This window comes from Molossus molossus, unplaced genomic scaffold (genome assembly GCF_014108415.1).
Source record: "Molossus molossus isolate mMolMol1 unplaced genomic scaffold, mMolMol1.p scaffold_m16_p_4, whole genome shotgun sequence".
Lineage (NCBI taxonomy): Eukaryota > Metazoa > Chordata > Mammalia > Chiroptera > Molossidae > Molossus > Molossus molossus.
Window position 1 is genome coordinate 123,515,578 of NW_023425377.1, and position 20,979 is coordinate 123,536,556.

A 20,979-nucleotide genomic window follows, 5' to 3' on the forward strand; every position below is an offset into this window, starting at 1 on the left:
ACTGCTCTAGTGTAATATTTATATATAATTACTATTGGTTTTTAAGTCCACTATATTGTGGGGTCTCATAAGGGAAAGACCCGATTCTTGGATAGTCAGTTATGATTACAATTAAGAAGAAAAGCTGTTGTCTTTCCACTGTTACATCTTCAGCTCAAGGATGTCTTTGTCCCAATATGACAATGAAAGTCTGAAATGTGCAAATTACTTCTCAAAAGTTGCTTTGGCTCTAAGCAATGCAATGGGTTAAGCTGCCTGGCCGCGAATTAGATACGGCTGTGCTCAGGTATTGTGGGCCCCATGTCATGACTATAAAATGACAGGGAGCAACACAGGTGAGGTGAGTGTGAATTGGGTGATATGATCCGAGAAGTCATCACAAATTGAGGTTATCTGAGTAGGATTTCTACTTTTTGAGACTTTCTTGAAATCACAACCTAAGAACTGATCCACCCCACCACCACCACCACCACTACCACCACCCTTCCCTGGCTCCTCTCACGGAGAAAGGTTTCATCCCTGGGTAGCTGAATTGGGCAACGTTGTAGGGTACACATTCGGAGAGGCGCGGCCCCAACTCAACCTGCAGGCTGCCGTCAGGGGCAAAGACGACACAGAAACGTGAATCCAAGTGCAGTTCGTGTCCTCTCTGTATCTTAAAGACTGAAATCGCAGCAGCTGCTGGTGGAGAGACCAAGAAGTCCTTAGAGCGTTCGTTGGTGTTCATATGTCACGTAAGGACGTAACCAGCTCCACACGAATCAGTGTGGGATTCCTGACACGCAGGACTGGGCATTAGAATGTTACGTGATTAGTAAACATTATCTTTCTGGGATCTATTTACTAGCAGAATGAAAACAAAACCAAATATCCAGGCAGAACCAAGAGGAAGACAGTTCTGTTACACATCTGGACAAAGATTTCAGCAAACAGGAACTTTGATTTTTTTTAATGGAACAGAAGCGATGCCCACTCCCACGGGGCTGTGCCCGCAGAGGGCTGTTGCTCTGGGGCAATGGCGAGGACTAGGTGTGCCCAGGGCAGAAGGTGTCCTGTCATCAGAAGCCAGATGGGAGTCCTTGCGGACTGGCACACTCCGGCCTCCACAGCGCCCCTGCCGGTGTCTGCAGAGACAGTGGTGAAGCAAAACGACGAGGTGAATAACCAACCAGTAAAACTTTTCTTTTCTTTTTCTTTGATTTCTTACCAATACTGGGAATAGAATGAACTATATCTGAAGAATTTCCTTTGCTCTGTTTTCTTAACCATTGTCCATACCGGCTCGTAACCCCTTCCTGTATTATTAGTAGTTAGTTTTATCATCATAACGAAATGTGAGTTCTTCAAAGGGAGCAATTATTTCTTTTCATTTGCAAGCTGCTCAGGGATACCACCTCTTTGTGTCTATTGATTCCCAGTGTACAGGAGAGGGTCAGGGATTTTTCTTGATCAAATCTTATTTCTGACTGAGGGGTCATAGCTCAGTCGCCTGGCAGTCATCGGTGATCTTTAGAAGCATATGGATCACAAGGGACAACATCAACAAAGAAAGAAGTAGACCAGGAAGCCACTTTGTGTTCCCGATGGAGAGGAAAGGATGATGCTGTGAACGGGGTCTCTTAAAATACGCGTGTTAAAAAAATAAGTTGCGGGTCTGACTAAAGGCATAAATTTGTTTGGAAGCACAAAAGGGTTTGTTTAGGAATAATTTGTTCTCCCAAACCATCTGTCCCAAAATGTTGCCGTGTGCTGTGGAAGGTCAGGTCATGACAGAGCTTGGACACGTGGAGGAGGGTGGCTTACATCACCTCACTTGCCAAACTACATTTTAAAAAATATGTTTTATTTATTTATTTATGTATGTATGTATGTTTGTATGTATGTATGTATGTAGAGAGGAAGGAAGAGAGAGATAGAAATATTGATGTGAGAGAAACATCGATCGGCTGCCTCCTGCACACCCCCTACTGGGGATCGAGCCCACAAACTGGACATGTGCCCTGATCGGGATTCGAACTGGGACCTCTCAGTCCATGGGACGACACTCAATCCACTGAGCCACACCAGCCGGTCCAAATTGCATTTTTAGTAAGCCAAAGGCTTTGCTTAATATTTCAAGAAAATTGCCTTTGTCTTATTGTTCTTATTTTATTTGGCAAGTTAAACGCTATTTTCCCACTGCATAGACTTCATATGTGTCCAAGTTGTTAAAGCAAATGGATGAACACACACACGCACACCATCCACAAGTCCTCCTTTCTCTGGTGATGAGACAGTACAGAGAACGTGCATGACATGCCCTGGAGACAGTAGGGTGGAGGGGGAGGGCTCCCACGTGTGCTGGGCATGGTGTGGAAGGCAGAGTAGTGTGGACAGTGGCATCATGGAGGGAGAGATGGAAAATGGACCAGCAAGAGAATGCGTCTCTACCCCCCAATGAAATTGCCAAGGTTTTGGCAGTGATTTCAGAGTTGTCAACAACATAAAAGGAAGACTGACCCCATGGGGCAACAAGAAAACATTTCAGAAGCAATACATTGCAAAAGCCTGAAAAACCCTTCTCCCAGCTGCCCTGCCCTCTCCAGCCATCATCAAGTAAGAAACTCCATGCAAGTTGTCAAACATGTGGCAACATGGGGGAAGGAACATGCCTAGTCACACATCAAGCTGTGGTGTGCTTATCTACTGTAGTTAACAAATCTCAGAGCAGACACCAGGTAATGTGACAATTCCTTAGCCCGACAGCTCGGGGGAAATCAGGCTAGTGTGCACTTCCTGTAAAATGGGGTCACCTCTATGAAAAACGGCAGTGTGGTGGGGGGGTTCCAAAAAAAACCCAAAGTGAAACTACGGTCTGACCTGCAGTCCCCATTCTGTCCGTGCCTCCATACCCAGAAGAATGTGAATCCGGGTCCTGAAGAGGTACCTGCACCCCCGTTTCCATTTCTTTTTGAAGTTACAATGCGCACGGTGCTGTGTAGATGAGCTCACTCAGAGATAATGCGGAAACCGAGCCCTATAGGAGACCATGGGAAATAAGTAGATTTCAAGGGGAGATCAAATAGACATAACAAAGATTTGCTTTCAGTCTGACTAATGAAAATGTATTAGAAATGGTCCTTTCCAAAGTTATTCTGAAAATGACTGTTAAAAAAAAATCATTAAATTGAATAATTGAATCAGACCTCACGATGGAAGTGGAGGAACTGTGAGCGCTCTGTTACCCTTGAACACGGTGCCACCACAGAGGTCCTCTCGGTGTTCCCTGGGGAAATGACACAGTAAGACAAAGTAGTCTGTATATGTGTACAATGTTGTTCCTTCCTACTTTAAGTCTGAAAAATAATACATCTGTTTAACATCACGACTGCTCTGGAATTCTCATTGAAAACTTTTGGAACAGAGGATTCCAAGAATAGCCTTTGTTTCCTCCTAATGGGTAGTTTTAATCCACTGTAAACAGTGGGAGTCCAGCATTTCCTCTCCTCCTTCAGACCCGTTCTGATAAACCAGAGAGCAGAAACATTTCAATGACATGTTTATGTATTAGATATTTAGTTGATCAATTATTTCTATCCCTAGCCATTCTTCCGGAAGTGAGCTGGGTATAGACACAGACACCCGGGGACACGTTGTCAGCATATGTGCCGAGTTGCTCAGGATGTAGCCAGGGCTGCTATTTTGGTCCTGGTTTCTTCACTGGAAAAAGAGATGTGTTTTTCTGTGAGGTTTGACCATTCAGATTTGATTGCCTGAAGCAACTTGTTTGCTTGAATTCTAATATTTCATAACCTTCACCTTGCCTTCATTGCTCGGTTTTTCTCAGTTGCCCCACCAACTTGTCACTCCTTAAAAAAATGGGATCACAGTACTGTAGGCAGCATTTTAGCGTGGACTTATTCGAACCAAGATGGTCTACAAAGTAATATTCACTCACATCATTTATTTTTGCATAATCTACAAATAAAACGTCGTTTTTGTTCTGACCTTTCCAATTGTTGACATCTTCTTTCTCCCTGAAGGGTTAGTGTATCCCTTTTTCTCATGCCAAATCTGTGCATGTTTTACCATTATGGCTTGTATACATTCATATGCAGATTTTGGTGCTACCCACTTCAACATAAAAGACAATTCCATTAAAAATCCTCTTCAAACTTATTAAGCTGTTACATGATGATTACACCTATAAACTCATTAAAATGAAGATCAGTGTAGCTTTATGCTGCTGACATTTATACCAGGTTTTTATGCACAGCCTTTCAGGTATCGGTGTCTGTTGAGTTAATCGAATATATTTTGAATAACTTGCTGTGTACCAAACATTAAGATACGACTTTCTAAGTTCCATAGGCAGTCACGGGAACACCAAAACGCCTGGGCATTGCATTGTACCTGCTGCCCCGCCGTCCCCTGGCCGTTGTAGGAGGAGCTCCCTGGGCACCCACAGCGCCATTAGAAGGGACCCAGACACTAAAAGGCTGAACACCAGGGGAGCAAGTGTCTTGGAGAGTTTTAGGATAGAGTTTCTCTGATTGCCAATCAGATTCTGGCATGGGCGATTTCTCTCCATATCAATGAGAGAAAAACTGCTATTCTTCTTCAAAAAAGAAATTGTATCCTTTCACCATAAAAATAGCATAATAAAAATTTAACGTGTCTGTACGTAAATGCTACACTGGAGGAAAGAACAACTAAATCCCAAATACCAAGCATGTTCCAGATGAAAGGGAAACTCTGAGACGTGTTTTCAGAGCGAAGCACCACAGCGGGGCCTCGCCAAGGGGGCACCAGTCAGGGAGCGCCATGGGGAGACCTCAGAATAATTCCCCTTTGTGGGGAACAGTTCGTACGCCCCTGAGAACTACGGACAGGCAGAACCACGGAAATAAAGTTTAGTTTAAATACTCTTCTACACGAAAATAAAACCAGGATATTTAACTGTTCACCAGAGATCTGATTGGCAATCAGACTTTGGACCAAAGTATCTTTCTGCTAAACAAGAGCAACAAAAATACATAAAATAACTGCATCTTGAAACGTTCTCAGTAAATTTTCCATTTGTTTAGGAAATATCACCAGATTTTTACTGTATTGAGGCAAACAAAATCCACACACTGTTAATACCCAAAAAATGTATCTGTTGAAAATCTAACTAAATATGCATCAAACCTTATTGCTATTGTAATATTGTGAATAGGTGGATGTCTCAGTTTAGTTATTATTGCCATATGATGCACATAGTATAGCACTCTATTTCTCTTACATTTTAAGCATATAATTTTCATTGAAAACAATTTTTCTTTCATATTGTGATTTTGAAAGTGCAACATAGAACACACTAAAAAGAATATCATACTGAGCTCATACAATCTGATCATAGTAAGCAAACTTTGAGCTATTTAAAAATAAAATGTTATTGCATAAACATGAAACAGTCAAGATTTTTGGCTTGCTAAAATATTTTAAATGCATATTATTGAGCTATTTATCACAGTGAGCAACTATACAAAGCAATTCACAAAATAAACTTTTTAAAACAAACTTAAAGGTAGGTAGAGCGGCCTATTTTGTTTAAACTCAGTGTGAGGACAACAGATGCAGTCTGCATGGTGCTTGATATACAACATTATTTCTTATATTCGTGTTACGAGAATAAGGTTTACGCAGTAAAATATGATTGTTAACAATTATTAATAGAAGTGTTGTAACTTAAAGCATCTGCAGTGAGCAAAAAGGTATTTATTATTCCCCATAAAGTGTTCCTATTTTCCACTTTTAGCATTTTCTTTGTTCTAATTTTTAATGTTTTCTCCTTTGGATCTTCAAATAAATCTATTCTGAGATCACAGATAATTACTTAAGTGCATATTTCTGTTTTGACTCATACCCTGGCCAAGAGTGGACGCAAAAGATGAAGATAGTATTGACTGACTTCCCTCCAGAAAGAAAGGGAAGGGAAACTCAGCATAAACATAGCCATGCAGACACCGTGGATTTATGTCCTTGTGAAATCCTGGAAAGAGATGGACTCCACGCGGCATCCCGGCACAGTGTCCGGCCGTGCTCCGTGGCCGGCGTGGGTGTGAAATGCTCCTCTGTGGACGGCAAGGCTGGCGTGGGGCGGTCTCCTGCCCGCTCTCCACTGTCCACAAACGGTTATTCAATCTGACAGTTAAACAGGACCCCGTCTTCTCTTTCATTATGCTTCTTTTCTTTCTGTTAAACTTTTGACAATTACACTGACATTGTAGTTTCCACCAAAAGATCTACCTGGGGGAAAAGAAAAAATAATCAATCACTTTGAATCCCTTTAATGGACCATGGTAAAAGGATTTGGTTAGAGAGAAAAAATTAACTCATGTAACACCCCACACATTTCCAAGGCAATTCTTGTCACATCCTGGGTATTTTTTTTTTCCCCTAAACTGAAAGTGTCTTAATCGTCGAAAGACCGGCCAATAGCAAGTAAGCGACGTGCCTCCTCGGCGAGCTGGCGAGTGTACGCCTCTTCTGCTGCGATCAAGCAGACGTTTCACTTCGATACTGTGTTTTTTCCTAGTTCAGCAGAAGAATTTGGCAGCAATAATGGGTTCTATGTATATGTTACTTTCCAGAAATTTGGCAAGAGTACTATCACAATGAAATTCATTGCATAGAAATGTGAAAGCATGTTTTCCAAAAAGAACAGAATGTTTAGAAACAAAATATATGGTTAATAAGTCTTATTAAAGTGACTCACGTGAGATTAGTTTTCTTTTATTGCCTGGAGGGCTATATATGAAGAAACTAGATGGTATATTCCGGAATCTTTTTTTTTTTTTTAACTAAAAACAACTCTTCTTACCTCTTCTCACAGAGTTCAGTGGGGGCCACTCTGAGGGTGTTCATATGGGAAGTCTCTCCAATTCCTACCAATCTCAAGGTATTTGGGGGTTAGTTCTAATTTGAGGCCTATCATCAAAAGTAGTGGTTCTGAGCCTTCCTGATGCCGTGACCCTTCAATACAGCTCCTCCTGCTGTGGGGACCCCCAACCATAACATTATTTTCGTTGCTACTTCATAACTGTAATTTTGCTACTGTTATGTCTTAGGTAACCCCTGTGAATGGGTCATTCGACAACCCCTGTGAATGGGTCATTTCGACCCCCAAAGGGGTCGCAACCCGCAGGTGGAGAACCGCTGATTCTAAAGGAAAGGTATAGTCTATGATCTGAGTATACAAATTATCCAATTGTTTATTCAAGAGACCTGTGCAATTTTTCGCTTAAAAAAATGTTTTTACTAATTTCAGAGAAAGGAGAGGAGAAGGAAAGAGAGATAGAAACTTTGCTGAGAGAGAAACATCAATCACTGCCTCCTGCACGCCCCCTACTGGGGATCGAGCCCGCAACCCAGGCACGTGCCCTGACCAGCAATCTAACCAGCGACTTCTTGGTCCATGGGACTATGTTCAATCCACTGAACCACACCGGCCGGTCTAATTTATCACTTTTTAATCCAGTGTTTGGTAGTATAAAAACACAGACATTATCTTACAATAGGTGACATAACTCCCCAAGGAAAGCCCTGACCAATTTCGATTAATGAAGCAAATGAAAAAAAAAAAAAAGAAAGGATTGGACAATTTTTACCAGTTCTCTACATATAACTTTCACTGACATAATGTTTACATGTAATCAATTTTATTTTTATTTGTTAAAATGTTTTTATTGATTTTTTTTTTAGAGAGAGAGAAAGGGAGAGAGATAAAAATAATATCATTGTGAGAGAGATACATCAATTGGCTGCTTCCTGCACGCCCCCTACTAGGGATCGAGGCCACAACCCGCGCATGTGCCCTGACCAGGAATCAAACCAGGACCTCTCAGTCCGTGGGATGACGCTCAATCCACTGAGCCACACTGGCCGGGCTTCATGTAATCTATTTTAAAGCAATACCAAAATATCGTTAAAATAGATTTTGGCTCAATAGTAGACATATGCAATATAGCAATTGTTTTATTTTCTTCTTCTTGTTTAAACTTTTTTGTACAAACTTATTTGCAAGGAAGGTACTTAATTAAGAACTTTTCTCTATTTAGTATGTCTTGTCAAACATTTCCTGTGTGTCTAAGAAGACGTTAAGCATTGTGGGGATATTAAAAACTAGGTTGGAGGCAAACCAGTTACATGCAGTATATAAATCACCTGAAAATAATAAAAAGCATACACAATCTAGTCAGAACGCACAAGAATGTGAAAGAGAGAGAGAGAGAGGTTTTATAAGGAGGCAAAAAAAGAACAAGGAATAACCCTACTAAGGACCATCCTCACACCCCCACACAGCTCCTGACACTAGGTAGGTATTCAAACAATACTTACTGAGTGAGCAAAGGAGTTGGAGACTGAGCAGTCTACTCTGTACGGTACATCCTGTGCCTTGGAACTTGAGTATAATCTATAACCTGATGAGGCGGTGTATAATCCACAGCTATGTGGCGATCGTCCAGCTTTGATAAAGAGGAGAGACTTCTGCCTCATAGCAGAGACGTCTGTGGGGCAGGGCTGCTAAGGTGAAGTGGTCAGTAATCTGAGCAAGCCCAGCGAGCATGAGCATAGGGTGACAGATGTCCCAAGCTATGTCTCCCATCAGCATCCCGCCTGGGAGTCCTTAAAGAATGTCAGGGACAGCGTAGACAGACCGGTTCGGGCGGGGGGGCGGGGGGGACAAAAGGAACAGTCTGACCCTCGGTTCTGTGAAATTCAAAATATGTCATTGTACCAATTTTTAATGCTTCCTCTGCTCTATTTCTCTGTTTCCCGCCCCGATCCCTTCTTCCTCCCTGCCTCCCCCGTCGCACTTCCACAAGTAAATGCGATTTCCACCGTTATGCAGCGTGAAGGCGGTTTATTCTGACAGCAATGTTGAAGTGAGTGCTACTTTAAAAAGCGCGGCCAAGCCTCTTTTGTTCTTGCCTAGCTGCGGAGAAGAAAACCATCCCATGCAATGAAAGCAGTTCAGTCCGCTCCGTGTTCTGGAAATGATACTTATCCAAAGGCCCAATGTCCCATCTTCAGAGTCGAGGTGTCATGCAGCTGCGGTGTCACTACAGAATGCAGACGATCCGGGAAAGCAGCCACATCCTCCAGGACACGGCTGGCAGGCAGGGCCCATTGCGGGGACTGCCACTGCACAGCTGCTGGCCGGAGGGTGGCCCCAGGGCACTCAGCCTTCTCTAGCCCGTGCCCCGGATGCTGCAAGGGGCTGGCACCTGCAGCTCCGGGTGCTGACCGAGGGGAAGGGGCGCTGGGAAGCCCCCCGAGCATGTGGGGCTGACACAGTGCCACCAGGAAGCTTTCCGGGGCTCTGTGCAGAGCAGCCCCCCCCCAGTGGCTTACGTTTTTGGACAGTTAAACTAGACCCACCGAGAAAGAAAAGATATAAAAGATCTATTTCTCTCTCATTGCAAGGTTGACCTGCTATAAGAAACTGGCTCGTGTAGGGCTAATTCTGTTAGGTCAGTGTGGGTAATTGTGATTGTTTCTGCAAACAATTATCTGTAGACAAGTGACTCTTTCTACTAAAATTAAATTGAATTCATAATTCATGGTTGGACCTTATACCTACCTTTATTGTCAACAGATTTCCAGAAAAATGTCATATTCTCAGAATTGTTTAATAAAACTGTATCTAATCTCAACATATGTAAAGTTTTATTTATTTACAATAGAAATTGGACTTTTATAAGCATGTTGAGATAGCCTCTGCTGACGGAAGCTTGCCAAGTGTCCGTCTCCAAAGAGGCAAGAGGGTGATCTGAAAATTCCTCCTGGAGACAGGGCATCACAACAGAAAACATTCATATGTCCTGAAAAAACAGCAAATATAAAATCGTACTTTGGGGAAAAGGAGCATTTCTTTTTTCCCACACTAATGACATCTCGCAATTTGTCTGTTTGAGTCTCTTACAGAAAGTAAAGAACGTCAAACAAATCCAATTTGCCCTAAAATAAAGCACGTGTTCCCACCCTCCACCCAGGTCTGCTTGCTTGTATATGTATTTTTTATTTATATTTTTAAATCATAGTTTAGAAAAGAACGCGCTCAATGTAAAACATTTACACGACATAGACAGGTTAAAAGACACGAAAAATACCTGAAAACCCTATCACCAAGAAATAAACACAAATAAATTTGAAAAAAAAAAATCTGTCTGGACATCTGTAAATTTCTGCTCTAGGAATATTTATCTACCTATATCTGTATCGTATGTAATGAATAGACATACGAAGCCTGTTGTGCAGACTGTTTTACAACCTATTTCATTTATTAGTTTTGTATGTCTATAAAATAGAACTAGGGTATTTATTTTGATATTTGGATCATAACATGACAATTTCTTTACAATTTTGCCATCACTGCATATTAATTTTTTTCCAGTCTGATGGGTAAAAAGATGATATTTTATTATTTAATTTAATTGCATTTCTTTGTTATTTAATCAAATTGGAACATTTCCAAAATGTTAATGACTATTTGTATTTACTTGTTTGGGAAAATACTTGTTTAAGTTCTATGAAATATTATTCTGAATTTAGTTGTTTATTTTTGTTCTTAATAATTTCTTAAGGCACCCAGCCAGTGTGGCTCACAGGTTGAGCATCAACCCATGCACCAGGAGGTCGCCGGTTCGATTCCCGGTCATTGCACATGTCCAGGTCATGGGCCAAATCCCCAGTAGGGGGCATGCAGGAGGTGGCCAGTCAATGTTCTCTCTCATTGATGTTTCTATCTCTCCCTTCCCTTCCTCTCTCTCTAAAATCAATAAAGAAAAAATAAATAAAAATTTTTCTTTTTTTTTTTTTATCCTCGCCCGAGGACATTTTTCTATTTTTGTTCAGATAGAGTGTGTGTGTGTGGGGGGGGAGGACATCGACGTGAAAAGGACACATCGAGTGGCTGCCTCTTGCACACCCCCAACTGGGGCTGGGGACCAACTGCAACCAAAGTACGTGCCCTTAGCAGGAACCGAACCGTTGTCTCTCTGGTCTGCGAGCCGATGCTCTAACTAACCACTGAGCAAAACCGGCCAGGGCAAAAAAATAATAATTTCTTAAGGCTATTTACCTATTATTGATATTAAGCTCTTCATATTCTACATGTTATAAAAATACCCTCAGACTTCCATTCACTATGTGGAGATAAATGTATATAACGGGGTGGGGCAAAAGTAGGTGTACAGTTCACATGGAAAATAATACAATAATTCCTAAATAATAATACAAGAGTAAACTCTGTGTGTTGTGTGCTCACAGTTACAAACCCGTGTTTGACCCACCAGCCTAGGCATCCCCCTGACCTGCAGGGCGTATGTTGCAGTAACCCCCATCAATGCCGGAAACCAGATAGTACTGAACCCCATCTATACCAGGTTTTATCCTATACATACCTAGCTATAATAAAGTTTAATCTATCAATTAGGCACAATGAGAGATCAATAACTGATGCCAATACAGCACAATTGTTACACCGCACTGTAATAACAGTATGTGGATGCTCTCTCTCCCCGACTGTCTTCCTGTCCTGTACGCACCCTTCTTGTGATGACTGAGACGACGCAGCGACTGAGCCGTGACGACGTGAGGTACTCAGAAGAGCATGCGATTTAAAACATGTGGACTGCTTGTTTCCAAAGTCTGCCATTTCATAGTTTTGAACCAAGGTTGCCTGTGGGACTCAAACCACAGAAAGTGAAACTGCAGGTAGGGGCGGACTGCTGTGTGCGTGTGAATAGAAATAACAGTGTTTCTATTCTCAAACGAAAGTCTCGCCTTAGATCGTATGCTGCTTGGTGGACAACTGCCTGACATTACGTATTGTGTGCAGACTGCACCTTGGCTTAATTCTGGTAGGCAACAAACCAGGTCTCTTAAAGTAACTTGTTCTGGAGTACGGTAGAGATACCGGAGATGGTGGGGGTGGGCACGTGCAGGAGGAAGGAGAGAGAGACAGTCAGAGGGGTGGAAACAGAAAATACTACCCACAGGAGTGTCTCCCAGTTCGCTTGATACTTGAATTGTCATCATCGTTCAAGCAAAAGGCCTGTGAGTAGATACTGAGCTTAGAATTAGAAAGTTTTATTACATGTCACCAACTTTTTTTTTTCAATAATGTGCAAATTCTCAGCGCCAACATGTTGGTCTGAGCCACCATGTGCATCTCAACAGTCCCAGGCTAAGCTTGAACTGTCCCTGAACAACCTTCAGTCCTCGGTGGTCACTGAAATCAGAACGACTCGTTTACATGTGAGGAGAAATATCACCATCCAGCAGCCAGTGTCACCAAGTTGCTTGACCATCGTGTGGCCAGAAGTTTCAGCACCAGATGGGGTGGGGGCGATTCCTTGATGGCATCGTGTAATGAGCGTCTCCAGCACACAGCTGATGTTTCCCGGCTCCCCTGTGACAGTACAGCCCGTGCATCCGAACTGTTCTCACAGACGTCGTCATTCTTAGAAAGGCACCACGTCTCTGCTCCGAGGCTCTGTGTCTTTCTCCAGGTCTTCTCTGGCCGACCAGACCCATTCCGACCGCCAAGCTCTCCTGAGAGAAGTCAGGTTGCTGCCTACCCCGCCCTAGAAACCATTCTTCTCTCTTAAAAAAAAAAAAGGACTTCACATAGCTCTGTTCTAATCCATTATTTAAAGTTTACTTGTCAGAGTACTATGTCCTTTCCAAATTACTGTGATTGCCTAACGTTATCTCCCAAATACTATTTAAAATAAAATTTCTAAAATATAATCTTCATTATTAGAAGCAACAAAAAAATCTAAACATTCCTATTGTAGGATGCCCGGAAAATAGTCACTATTACAATAATTGCAATATTTCACAACATATGTGAAGCTAGAGCTAGACTTGATCCATACTTTACAGTATTAGTAATACTACATACTACATACTATGTACTACATAGTATAGTATAGATACATATTTTGAATGATGTATATCCAGAATAAAAAAGGAAACCATTTCTGCATAAAAATTTTAAATAAAAGTATACTCCGTGATAAGACTGCCATTTTTAGATCCCAGTCAATATTTTACAGCCTTTTAAAATTTATTAATATCATTATTTTTACTTATACTCCTTGTTCAAATTATGTAGAAATTTGCTCTTCATTTCCACCCATACTGGCTGGTGAGTCCTAGGATGACATGCTAGGATCCGAATATCACCTTATTTCCCCCCATTCTTCTGATAGAGACTAAAACAAGCAGCAAGTGCCCAAAAGCAGAACACCTGGGCACAGAAGAAAATCCTTAAAAAAGGAAAATCCCGGCTCCCCTAGGTCTGAATAGCTGAGGCCGGACACACGTGCACAGTATTTTCTGAACGGCCCATGGAGACGCCTTTGTCTCAGCTCACTCTGAACCCAGTTCCTTCCAAGGGTCTCCGCTTCAGGGAGGCTGAGACTCCACCGCTCAAATAAAACCCAAGCTGCTTTCTCCGCGCGCGTAGCAAAGAGAGCGCGCTGTGCCAGGTTCAGGTGTTCTGGGTTTTTTTAAATGTGCAGTAAATTTGATAATTAACTTTTGGGTAAGGAAGCCTGCAGGATACAGAACACACTCCAGGAAGAAACACTACGTGTGGTGCTCGCAGAGTGGGAAGGCTGCCCAGAGCGTGTCCCCCGCTCTGAGATTAGTTTGGGAATTAGGGATTTACAGCGCGCCCCGTGGAGAGGGACTTGGCCACATGCCCCAGCAGCCGGATCAGTTGGCGGCAGTGAAGGCACCGAGTCAAGGCCAAGGGCTGCTGGGTACCGGGCTTCCCTGCCACAGGGCTGTGACGGGGTGGCGGGTTGTGGAATCAGCCTGGGCCCCAGCCTGAGACAGTGCCTGTGTGTGACCCACACGACGCCTGAGAAACGTCGGGTCCGGTCCGCGTGGGGGAGGACGGGGGGGCATCCACTCAGTCCAGGGCTCCCTCCAGTCAAAACAGTATTTCTCTTGGCAACATAAGAAAGGGGGAGACCAGCCCTCCAACACCCGAGCTGCACAGTGCCGACCATGTCAGCGGCCGCCTGCAGACCTCCTCGCTGGCCCGGTCCCCACCCTCAGAACGACGTCTCAGACTATGACCTCACCGACCCGGTCCTGGCCCAGGTGTCGGGCCTGCCCCAGCTCCTCCAGCACTCGGACCTGTGGACTCCGGCCACCCGAGTGACAAACCCAGGGGCGTGTAGGGGACGGAGAGCTCAGGGCCTACTCCCAGGCTGGGCTGTGAGTCCAGTTCTTAAGCCAGAAAAACACCCGACTCACATAAGGGGAAGAGCACACCTCGGACGTCTGCTGTGACCAGCAGTGACTTCTGATAGTGACTGCTCTATAAAAGGCCGTAACACCCTACGATAAAGTCTTCATGACAATCTTTTTCACTAAACTTTAAAAAAACATTTCATAGATGTTTCCTTCAGTCACACGCTGTCTTGTTATGTATAGGCAGATGGGGCCTAACGATGCAGAAATTTCCTTTACACTTCACTATGCTATCAGGACAAAGATAGGACTGGGTTTGGGTGACCACAGCCCAGTACTGATTTCCTTTTATGTGAGTAAGAGCAAGTCCTTAAGTCCTTGGAGCTGACGTGCACCCCTGCACCCCACACTGAAAGGGTAACAGGCAGATCTGGGTTAAAATATCTACAAACTCACTTGTAAGATGAATGAGTTCTGAGGATCTAATGTAGAGCATGGCAGCTAGAGTTAATAACACTGTATTGTGTATTGGAAATCTGCCCAGAAAGTAAATGTTAAGCGTGCTTACACACACACACACAGTTACTCTGTGAGGTAATGGAGTTAGTTAGGATTGTGTGAATCATTTCACAAGGTATACATGTATCAAATCATCACATTGTATATTTTAAATATATTATAATTTCATTTGTTACATATACTTAAATAAAGCTGTAAAAAATAAAAATGTCTCATCTTCACATCCTCCACCATCCCTAGGGTTGACAGATAAAACAGGGTGAATTTCGCATAAACAAGAAAATCTTTTTAGTATAATATGCCATATTTTTGCTAAAAAAAAAATAGTTGTTGTTTATTTGAAAATCAAATTTAACTCACAATCTTGTATTTTTTCCCTCCCTGGAATCTGTTCTCCCACAATATGACACATCCCTCCTCACAATGACCGTGTTTACTCTTCCCTTGTTTGCACTTAACTGCCTGACATCACACTGTCCATCCACCTTTCTCACTGGGCCATTGCCTGCGTTCCCGCCCCGAACCTCCGCTCTGTGGAAGTGGGCATCTTTCCACTTCTTCTTTCACTGAAACTCAAGCACCTAGAACAACACTGAGCTTAGGATAGTTGTTCAAGAAATAATAAATGAATTCATTCAATTAATGACTAGAACATTCATCTCAAAAACCTGTTGCTTATTCATGAGCTATCCAAACAATTTATGTGGATAACTAAATCTATAGTGTCTACTGTTTGTCTTTGGATTTTTTTTCCTATCGTTAGTAGGTTGAAACTTTCAAAGATATGAATGATGCATATATTTGTTGAGTACTTACTATGTTTCTGAACTCTAAGTCATGTATATAAAAGACTCACAAAAACCTTATAAATTGGTACAATTTGTACTCTTAGTTTGGCAATCAGAAATATGAGGATTAATAAATGATCATGTCTAAATTCACATAATCTAATTACCAAGCAAGACTTGAGACCTCATTTATAACTGTCCATGGGTAAAAACATGTTCTTAGTACTTATTTTATGTTGTTATTATTTTATAGTAATGGAAATATTAAAGATATGCTAACAGCATTCTTGCATTTTTAATAAAAATGTAATTTTACAATTCCTTGTCTAATATACTGACGAAATATAAAGAAAAAAAATCACCAGCGAACAACTAAATTAAAGGAGTCTTTGCTAACAGATGTAGCACTTTATTTTATATAGCCTTTAATTAATTTTTCTGCACAAATTATAAATAATGATAGTGGTAAACAATACAGTTTCACAGAGTTTTCATTGGGAGTTGCAATAATGCAGTTCTACATACATTCAGAGAAAATGAGAGAGCAGCGGTGTTTTTTCTATGTTATTTAATCTTCTACAGGTTTCCATCCAAACTAAGCAACGAAAATGAAACACAGCTTCCCTTCCCAAGAGGGTTTCACTTGTTCCTTTCCTTGCCTCCATTCCCTTCACCCCCTTGCCTTCCTTCCTGTGCTTCTGACCGTCTCTTTCCTTCCACCCACAGGCACTTTGGAACCGGCCTCAGCTGGGAGGGTGAAATCAGAAATACGCCTGCAGATCTCTCCCCCCGGCTCTGGCGGCCATTCAACACAAGCGCAATTAGCGGGCTTACCCTTGCATGAAATATTTGCTTTCCTGATAATCACCAACTTTAAACTTTAGGAATGCTCGAGTGTAGTGTTTCTATGTCAGAGCTAGGATCCTCGACTTCTCTTTCCTCCAAGTTATTGTTTTTAAAGTTTGACTCTAGTATCAAAGGCTCACCAGGCAATAAATAGGAAAGCACAGATTTTATAAAAATCCATTTGGACAACTTCAGAACAACCGCATCTGTCAGTGGTGTTCTTTGGCCAGAGCCTTAGAAGTCATAACACACCCACCCAGAGGTGCTCCAGAGCTTGTTCATAGAGCAGACAGTGAACACGAGAGGACGCCACGCACCGGACTTAGCAGCGTGACACCCTGAAGCCCACCTGCAGTGATGGACACAAGCAACTAACCAAGAACTTGTAGAGTCATTGATAAAGGGACTTGATCATTCTTAAACCTTTATAGAATCACCACAAATCCAGGAAAACTAAATAGAATATTTGTTTTGCTTTGGGCAAGGAAGAAAATATTTCAAATGTACAAATCTGGCCAATTCATTGATGCTCAGAGAGAATATATATCCACACACAAGCACATACATAACCATATGTCGGTTAAGAATTTAAGTTCTGAAATCTAGAAAAAAATATTTTTCACCCTAAATCAGTTAAAATACTTGGAGTAGTACAGAGTTATTGATTTCAATCACCACATTTTACTCTACGTTGGACCCTCGGAACCTAGTCTTACAAACAGATGTTGTTCACTAAACATGTGTTCAGTTGAAATTTAATTATAATGTATATCATACTAAGAAGCGAGAGTATAAGTAGAAGTCTTTGATCTTCTTTGAAACAGAGAATCAAGCGAATGGACAAACCCTAAAAGTATTTTAAAAATTTGAGTAAAATGTGATGGGTGTTTGGGACGCGCTGGGCACCTGGCCAAAGGCTTTGAAAGCATTAAACTGTTCAGTCTTCAGATAACTCTGAGCAGCAACCATTTTATAGATGATGAAACTGAGGCTTACCGAGTCTTTAACGATAACCAGAATCACATGCATCAGCTTCCACTAGCTACTATAAGAAATTGTCGCAAGCTGGGTGGCTTAAAACAAGAGAAATTTATATTCTCAGAAGTCTGAAATAAGTACAGTATCACTGGGCTAAAATCTAGACATTAGCAGGGGTGTGCTCCCTCTGGTGGTTCTAGGAAAGAATCTCTTCGTTGACTCTTCTCATTTCTGGGGGATGCTAACATTCCTTGGCTTGTGGACACATGACTCCAACCTTCAACGCAGCGTCTTCAAACCCCGCATTGGTCCATCTTCACAAATCCATCTCCTCTGACTGTGGATCTAATTTCCCTCTGCGTTTCTCTTGGTAGGGCATTTAGGACCTATTCAAATAATCCATATCCTCCTCTTCTCAAGATTCTTAATTTAATCATTTCTGTGAAAACTTTGCCATCACAGATAACATTCACAGATTCCACTGATTAGATCCTGATACGTCTTAGGGGCCATCGACCAGTCCAGCACAGGACTGGACCTAGCGTTTGAACAGGCAGTCTGCCTCCGGGGCCGCTGCTCTTAACCACTAGGATACTGTGTATCTCCCATATGTAACGAGTATCTGGACAGAAAGAAAACACAATGACAACAACCTTAACGAAACGCTAGACTAAGGTAAAAGGCAGGTGGAAACTACTAGATAGTTTATGGAGGGGAGAGACAAAGAGAAACTGGCCCTCTGAGGCAGAGAGTGGCACTTTGGTTTGGGTAGGGCGTGAACGAGGGAGACGTGATCTTGGCATCCAGGACAGCGGGAGGAGCCCCCGCCGTGGTTTCTGCACAGGATGGCAAGGCCCTGGGCCAGGGTGGTGGAGAAGGGAGAGGAACGCTCGGACAGGAGCTATGGAAGAAGAGATGACAGGGCTTGTGACTGAGTGGATCGGAAGGAAAACAGGGATGGGGAAGCTTCCGCTCACTCAACAATATTCACGTTATGTTACAAATACAATATTTACAATACTCGGCAGTATGTCTAGGTGCTGACCAAGGCTCGGATTCAACGAGGGAGTGTCACACCACGGTTATTATTTTCAAAAAGTTAAATAAAAGAGAACAAATGAACAAGTGGCTAAAAGGGACGGCGGGGGCCTGACCTCACAGCGTGTGGCCATGTGGTGAAGGCACTGCAGGGGAGGGGGGCATCCGGCGGCCGTTCGGTTTTAGCTTCTTGCAGAGCCAGGCGGAACACGAAGGTTCTCATCCACGGAGGGCGTGAGCTCAGAAAACACAGTAGGAGAGAGGCCAGTGGACACAGGGCAGAGAGGCAGAGCGCAGCGTCATTTTCAAGCCCCTTGGTCGGGAACTGGAGCTCGGTCCTGCTGGGCCCTCTGAGAGCCGGTGTATAAAAGATGCTTCACCCCGTTGTCCCACCCCAGGGGGTTGGGGTTGCTAAGAGATTCACACACCAAATATCAATGGAAACCCAGAAAAGTCCGTAGTTGTAGTTGTCATGGAGGTTCCATAGCACCTGGCTAAAAATAAATATTTGGTTTTTTACATTTAAGCTATACTTTAATAGCCCTTCAAATAAGGTTTTAATGGTGAAATGTTCTTATTTCATATCTCTAGGGGAAAAGGAGATTCATTAATCCTGAGACTACATCGGGAACATTCGATGCAACAACACAGTCTCCACCTCTCAGCTCTGAGCGTGTTTATTTCTGCTCCCTAAGAGGCCCCCACGTGGGCTACCTGGCCAGCTTTTACACTGACCGTCTAACTCTGACATTCGGACTCTTCCAGTTCACCGTGCAGAGCAGACAGCAGGTAGCTGTTAACATTCATTTGTTGCCTCATTCCTGCAAAGTTTCATAGAAATGTTGTGCTTCTATTTTCGAGGGAGCACCATTCCACAATAGGACAGAAATCAGTCTGGGTCTCTAATGCAGTCCCGGGGGAGAGCCCGATGGGCTGCGAGAGGCTTGGGTTCCCCCTGACGTGGCCCGGCCCTCCTGCGGCAGGTCGGCAGCCCTCGGCCCGCGCTGGCGACACCTGCCGGGCCTGTGCTCTCCCGCAGCCTCCTCTGCGCTCTTCAGGGACTCCTCAGGCTGGGCGAGGGCCGGTCTGCCAGGAATCCTGTCACCTGCAGTTTTTATGGCCTGTTCGGTAACGAAAAGAGAGTGGAGTTTGAATTCCCTGACATGGAGACCTCCGGGAAGCTGTGGAATGTGGCCACTGGTATGGCTGGTATCTCTGAATGTCAGGAGAGCAGGGTTTCTCCCGTCAGTTGTCAGAGAAGGCTGACAATTGCAGCGTCTGCTCTGCATTTCACTCCCCAAGGGCATCTTTCATTTCTCACCAGCTTCCTGCTGCTGACAGCACAGTTCCTCCCCATTTCTCCCCGGACCCCTGAGGTCACCCTGGGCTCGAGCCAGTCAGTGTTGGGGCCAATCCCCGGGAGTCCCTTGCCCCAGGAACCTCCAGGAACTGGGCCCTGGGCGGGTGCGGGTGGTGAACACCGGCTCCTCCCCGGGCCGTGCGGATGAGGGCGGCACACGGCTGTGCCAGGGCCACCTCACAGGGACACAGCCTGGCTGGGGCTTCTCTCTGTAAGGAGCGGGCCAGAGAGGCAGGAGATGGGGAGGGGGCAGGAAGCACGGGGAGAGGGCAGGCGGAAGGAAGGAAGGAAGGAAGGAAATAGAAAAGGACAGGGAAGAGAAGGGAAGGGAAGGGAAGAGGGGGGAAGAGAAGGGAAGGGAAGAGGGGGGAAGGGAAGGGAAGGGAAGGGAAGGGAAGGGAAGGGAAGGGAAGGGAAGGGAAGGGAAGGGAAGGGAAGGGAAGGGAAGGGAAGGGAAGGGGAGGGAAGGGAAGGGAAGGGAAGGGAAGAGGGAGGAAGGGAAGGGAAGGGAAGGGAAGAGGGAGGAAGGGAAGGGAAGGGAAGGGAAGGGAAGGGAAGGGAAGGGAAGGGAAGGGAAGGGAAGGGAAGGGAAGAGGGGGATAAACAAGGGAAGAAAGAAAAGCGAGTCTGTTTGCTTTGAATTCAGGCTCCTTGTTGCAATGTCTCAATGGTGCCACAGGGCTGCCACTCCCCGGTGCTGTCTCCCTTTGGGTGGAGTTTACCCTCCGGGAAGGACGGTGGCAAATGGAAAAGCCACAGGACAGGACGTACAGCGGTTCATAGATTCCGCAGGCGGTGTCAGGAACCTCAGGTGAACTGACTGAGGCATTCAACCCAATCTTCGGCTGACTGAGTGTACTCAAGGGTGTTCTGCTTTTGTCTTTTTGTGATGGCTCCATGAAACAACTGGAAAGTAACCCCATTGCTGAGAAGAAAATCACCTTGCAGTCCTGGGGATGGATTTCTTTTCCTGTCTGGTGTCAGATAGTACGTGATCATAAAAATTGTGACTGCACAATGCAGAATTGGAATCACCTTATTGACCAGCTCAATCCAGACCGGAGCAAAGTTTCTGGAAATTCTGTCAGCATGAGGATGGTGCATAAGTTAGGGAAATGCACAGTGGTTATTTCAAGCAGAAGTTTAAAAACCTAACCAGGTGTGTTGATAGTTTTAGATGCTCATTTCTAACCAAAGCAAATGAACACGTTT